Source organism: Ovis canadensis, chromosome 9 (genome assembly GCF_042477335.2).
Source record: "Ovis canadensis isolate MfBH-ARS-UI-01 breed Bighorn chromosome 9, ARS-UI_OviCan_v2, whole genome shotgun sequence".
Lineage (NCBI taxonomy): Eukaryota > Metazoa > Chordata > Mammalia > Artiodactyla > Bovidae > Ovis > Ovis canadensis.
This window is the reverse complement of record NC_091253.1, coordinates 46,139,801-46,146,384: the sequence shown is the minus strand read 5'-3', so window position 1 is coordinate 46,146,384 and position 6,584 is coordinate 46,139,801. Positions and strand designations below refer to the sequence as shown.

The 6,584-nt window shown below is 41.3% G+C and overlaps 1 protein-coding gene across 15 annotated transcripts in view; it reads left to right on the top strand.

The window, feature by feature from the left end:
* Positions 1–6,584, top strand: part of TMEM68 (transmembrane protein 68) — a 34,427-nt gene that overhangs the window by 921 nt on the left and 26,922 nt on the right. The window lies entirely within an intron of this gene.

The window sequence follows — 6,584 nt, the reverse complement described above, 5'->3', positions numbered from 1 at the left end:
ATTGATTGAGATCGCCCAGACAACTTCCGGCAGGAAGCACTCTCATACTTGAAGCTTATGGAGCACTTAGGACTTGGTTTGTGCTGTGGGTCCTGAAGTTGGTTTGGTATTCCTTCCTACTCCAGGGGGTCTTCCCAACCCAGGTATCGACCTCCCATCTCTTGGGTCTCCTGCATTGGTAAGCGGATTCTTTATCACTGAGCCACCAGGGAAGCCCAGAATAAGTAAGAGCTGAAATAAAATCCAGAGGTTTAGAATGGCCCCTCGTGTTCTGGCCGCTTTTACTGGTCGGTGGAAGTAGAAGTTTAATATTCAAATGAAGTGTTTATTCCCGGATCGTTTGTTGTGGTTCAGTTGAGTCAGCCTCTTTGCGACCCCATGGTTGCAGAATGCCAGGCACCTCTGTCCTCCAGTGCCTCCCCGAGTTTGCTCAAATTCATGCCCATGCTTGCTTACTGCTTTCTTACTCGTTAGTGACTCAAGAAGATAAGAGTGCTGCACAATTATAGATACACTAGTATGGATGTGTAACATTTGGAGGAAAAGGTCAGTTAAAAAAATAGGATAGAACAGCAATTATCAAACAGAGTGGAAGATTTTAACTAGGAATCGAGGGACATTCTAGGATTGAAAAAGAAAAAACATCTTGAAAGGGAATTCGGATCAGAACTTACGAGTCTGAAGCTTGAAAGGCAAAAGATAAGATGGTTGATTTTGTCAGATAGCATAACTGAAATATTAGATAAACAAACTTCTGCTTCATCAATGGTTTGAAGTAGAATGCTTATTCACTGAAACTGAGTGTGAGAACCCTGTTAAACCATTATGAAATACACAAAAAGAAAAAGGGAAAATTAATTAGTGTTTCACTGAGTATTTCTTGTAACTGGCATTTTCAACATATCTGCAATTTGGCTCCTAAAAATAAGAAATGAATCTGCTGCCATCCATGGTGGTGAAAATACTGGTAATGATTAAAAAAAAGAATAGATTTATTTTCTGAAGGTTTTATAGAAAACAAAATAGCCCTCTGTTTTACTGGTTTTTGAAATATTCTCATTTTAACATCTACAAAGTCACTTACTGTAAATGTTCCTCATCAGCAGCATTGACATGCTGATATTTTAACTTGGCAGCTTTTCCTCACAAGTTAGGTGAATTCCAGATGGGAAAGTATATGATGCATAGAACTGTGTGTCATTGGAGAGTTTTTTGGGGAGTGGGGCTTAGGAAATACTGTGGAATCTTGGTAACTAAAATAAATCTCCTCCAAAACATCTTTTAAACAGTGATAGTTTTTACTGGATGAAAATAAAGTGGTAGGGAGTCATGTACAGCCTGTGGTAAATTGGAGGGGGCAAAGGGCCAGGCAGAAGTAGAGGGAAGAGAAATTGCAATGTTAGTATTTTTAGCCTTTCTGTCAAGAGAGGGAGTGAGACTTAAAAAGTGTAATGAAAATCAAAGTAGAAAGTAGGACTGGGTTTTAATTTTGACTCAGTTTTTCCCTGAATTAGTTTAGTAACTGGGTAAGTTTACTTGGCTTTCTGTTTTTAACTTTTCTGCACAATTAAGAGGTGGTATTCATTGAGATCTAAAGCTATTTTCTCATTTTCTTATGAGTATTCTATCAACTCAAAAGCTTGTTATTTAAATTCCTTGGATAGTTCTCTCGTGAAAGGTTTTAGGACTCTATCTTGGCCCATATTTTTGTTGAAGATTTGGATGAACAAATTCACCTCTATCTGTATTTAGTTAGCCAGCATTGCTTAGGTCACTAACATGTCCTGGGCATATTATCCTAAGTACTTTTGCATGTTTTCTTATATAACCATCTATTTTGTTTACTGATACACTCCTGTGTTTAGAATAGTGCCCAGCACAAACTGCATACTTGCTTGATGACTATTGAATACATGAATTCATAATCAGTGATGTAAGTCTTCTTCGTGCCATCCTCTTTCTTGTACGCTGTATTCTATCCCCTCTGGCCCGGGCCCTGGCAATTATCTTCTCTCTTGATCATCCATTTCTCGTTCACCCATTGACACATCATCATTGGTATTAAAAACTGCAGTAGTTTCGTTCATGGTGAGACAACAACAAGCTTGACCCACATTCCCCACCAACCTGTTTTTCTGTGCCTTCATGCAACAGCATTCCACTGAATATTTGCTATTTCCAGTTCATTCCCTCCCATTCCTTCTTGAACCTACTTCACCTATTATCCCACACTGAATCAAAACTGTTGTTACAGGGCTGGCCAGTGCCTCTGTGTTGTGAAATCCAAGGATCACTTATCATTCCTCATCTTACTAGACCTCCCAGCACCATTGAGGACTCCTCCTTTCTTACTCTGATGTCCACGATGCCACTCCTGGAAGGAGGGTGTTAGTTGCTCATTGGCTTCCCAGCTTCTAAAATATTCAGGGCCCCAAGGCTCAGTCATGGAAGCTCTTTTATTTTATGTTCACTCCCTAGAGGGATATTCTTTAGTTTTCCAGTTTTCAGTACTGGTCTGTATGTTGTTGACTCCCAGATGTATTACTCTAGCGCTGACCTTCCTATGAAACTCTGCTGTGTCTAGCTGCCTGTTGAACATCTTCACTTGGATGTCCAGTACAACCCGAATGTGTTCAAACCTGAATTCCTGATGGCCAGGATTTCCTGGGATGCCTAAACCTGTTCTTCCAGCAGCTCCTTCTTTTTACAAGCAAGCTGATGATAGTCATGCTTGTTTAGTGCTTTTCTGGTGGAAGGCACTCTTCTAAGCTTTGTTCACACAGTCTTATTCAGTTCAGTCGGCTCAGTCATGTCTGACTCTTTGGACCCCACAGACTGCAGCATGCCAGGCTTCCCTGTCCATTGCCAGCTCCTGGAGCTTGCTCAAACTTATGTCCATTGAGTCAGTGATGCCATCCAACCTTCTCATCCTCTGTCATCCCCTTCTCCTCCTGCTTTCAATCTTTCCCAGCATCAGGGTCTTTTCCAGTAAGTCAGTTCTTCTCATCAGGTGGCCAAAGTATTGGAGCATCAGTTTCAGAATCAGTCCTTCCAATTAATATTCAGGACTGATTTCCTTTAGGATGGACTGGTTGGATCTCCTTGCAGTCGAAGGGACTCTCAAGAGTCTTCTCCAACATCACAATTCAAAAGAATCAATTCTTTAGTGTTCAGCTTTCTTTATGGTCCAACTCTCATATCTGTACATGACTACTGGATAAACCATAGCCTTGACTAGAAGGACCTTTGTCACAAAGTAATGTCTCTGCTCTCTAGGTTTGTAATAGCTTTTCTTCCAAGGAGCAAGAGTCTTTTAATTTCATTGTTGTAGTCACCATGCAGTGATTTTGGAGCCCAAGAAAATAAAGTCTGTTCCTGTTTCTGTTGTTTCCCCATCTATTTGCCATGAAGTGATGGGACTGGCTCCCATGAATATTGAGTTTTAAGCCAACTTTTCCACTCTCCTCTTTCACTTTCATCAAGAGGCTTCCTTTTCGCTTTCTGCCATAAGGGTGGTGTCATCTGCATATCTGAGGTTATTGATATTTCTCCTGGCAATTTTGATGCCAGCTTGTGATTCATCCAGCCCTGCATTTTGCATGATGTACTCTGCATATAAGTTAAATAAGTAGGGTGACAATATGTAGCCTTGACGTACTCCTTTTGTGATTTCGAACCAGTCCTTTGTTCCATGTCAGGTTCTAACTGTTGCTTCTTGATTTGCATACAGATTTCTCTGGAGGCAGGTAAGGCGGTCTGGTATTCCTCTCTCTTGAAAAATTTTCCACAGTTTGTTGTGATCCACGCAGTCAAAGGCTTTGGCATAGTCAAAGCAGAAGTATATGTTTTTCTGGCACTCTGTTGATCCAGTGGATGTTGGCAATTTGGTCTGTTTCCTCTGCCTTTTCTAAATCTAGCTTGAACATCTGGAAGTTCTCTGTTCACATACTGTTGAAGCCTAATGTGGAGAATTTTGAGCATTATTTTCCTAGCATGTGAGATGACTGCAATTGTGCTATAGTTTGAACATTCTTTGGCATTGCTTTTCTTTGGGATTGGAATGAAAACTGACCTTTTCCAGTCCTGTGGCCACTGCTGAGTTTCCCAAGTTTGCTGGCATATTGAGTGCAGCACTTACGCAGTCTCATCCTTTAGGATTTGAAATAGGTCAGCTGGAATTCCATCACCTCCACTAGCTTTGTTCATAGTGATGCTTCCTAAGGCCCAGTTGATGTTGCATTCCAGGATATCTGGCTCTACCTGAGTGTGATCACACCATCGTGGTTATCTGGGTCGTTAAATCTTTTTTGTATAGTTCTGTGTATTCTTGCCACCTCTTCTTAATATCTTCTGCTTCTGTTAGGTCCATACCATTTCTGTCCTTTATCGAGCCCATCTTTGCATGAAATGTTCCCTTGGTATCTCTAATTTTCTTAAAGCAATCTCTAGTCTTTCCCATTCTATTCTTTTCCTCTATTTCTTTGCACTGAAGAATGAGAAGACGAGTGCACATTCTTCTACTCTGCCATCTTGGACTTCAGGACAGTCTTATTCGGTTGATACTGTTATCCTCATTTGTAGATGGAGAAACTGAGGCAAAGAGATATTATGTAACTTGTCTTGGGTTCCACAATAAGGGGCAAACTTTGCCGTGTACCCATCCATGTTGCCTGAAAACATGTGGCCATCCAGACTTCTTATTCATGTTCTACATTCATTCACCAGTGCATCCTGTTGGCTTTATCCTCAAAATATATCCAGAAGTTTACAGACTCTTATAGCCTTCCCTCTGCACACTTGTCCTGCCACCTTCATGACTCATCTTGGTGACCTCAGTAACTTCCTATTGCCCCCTGTGCAGCGTATTCTCGACACAGCCGTCATTGAGCACTGAAGTTGGGAATCTCATCCTTCTGACACCTTTTCCCTCTCACTTAGGTAAAAGCTAGCCCACAAAATTCTACAGTAGTCTCTGTTTCCAACTGCCCACCCCACCCCTCTTCCTCTGCCTGCCTGCTTTTCTGCTCCTCACTCCACCCCAAAGTGCACATCGCTTGTGCTTACCATTCTTTCAGCCAGGAATTCTCTTCCAAAGGTGCACGTGGTTTGATTCCTCACATCCTCAGGTCTTTGCTCAAACAGGTGACACAATGGTAAAGAATCTGCCTGGTAATGCAGGAGATATAGGAGACACAGGTTCAGTTCGATCCCTGGGTCAGGAATATTCCTTGGAGTAGGAAATGGCAACCCACTCCAGTATTCTTGCCTGGAGAATCCCATGAACAGAAGAGCCTGGTGGGCTGCAGTTCATGGGTTCACAAAGAGCTGGACATGACTGAGCACAGACACAGACCTTTGAAGGTGGAACAGGCACCTTTTGAGTTTTCTGTTCTGGAATGTTTTAAATCGAAGGGTTGACCATTTGTGGAGGAGGTTCTTGTGTGTGGTACATGGGGTGCTGTTACCGGGTGGCTGGATCTTGTGATGGGTCCTCGCAGCCTCTGTCCCTGGGAGTCAACCTGTGCACTGTCCCTCTCCCCTCTACTGTGTGTGTGTGGCATGTGTAATAGGTCAGAATGTGGCCGGGGTAAGAGATAGAGTTCTGTTACCAATTTGGGTGGAGGGAGGTACTAAAGGTTTTAAAATCACAAGATTTTAGAATCTTATTAAAAATTGGAAATGAGACTAGATTACTGGGACAGTTCTATTAAGCAGTAAGGGTCAGCTCACCAAAATGATTGGTTTTCAGGCCTGGGAAAAGCTTTTAACAGAGAGGCTATCATAAATTTTAATGTATTAACAATTTTCAAAAGCTCTCTCTGTTGAGATATAATTCATCATAATATTCACCATTTAAAAAATGTGCCAGTTGGTGGTTTTTAGTATATTCACAAGGTCGTACAGCGATCACTACCATCCTGTTCCAGGACGTTTTTATTGTCCCTCAAAGACACCTCTGTTTCCATTGGCAGTCGCTTGTCATTGCCCTGCCGCCAGCCCCTGGCAGCCACTAACCTTTGTGTCTGGGTGGATTAACTTGTTCTGGGTGTTTCATAGAAATGAAATCATGTAAGATGTGGCCTTCAGTATCTGACTTTTTTTTTTTACCTAGTATAATGTTTTCAGGGTTCACTTATATTGTGGTATGAACTAGTACTTCATTTCTTTTTGTGCCTGAGTAATCTTTTTTCTGGCTGTAGCATATTTTTATCCATCAACTGATGTACATTTGAGTTGTTTCCATTTTTTTGGCTATCATGACTAAATGCTGCTGTCAACAACTGTATGCAGATTTTTCTATGAATTTGTTTTCAGTTCTCTTGGGTGTATACCTAGGATAAGAATTACTGGGTCCAGTGGTAACTCTATGTTTAACTTTGAAGACTGCCAAACTGATTTCCACAGTGACTGCACTATTTTATGTTCCCACTGGCAATGTACAAAGGTTCTCATTTTGCTATATCATCAATATCACTTGTTATTTTCCTCTTTTTTTTTTTTTTGATGATAGCCACCCAGTGAGGAAAGCTCTTATTTTAAAAAGTAGTAAGTTTTACTGTGTTGTTTTACTCTGAATGCTCAAA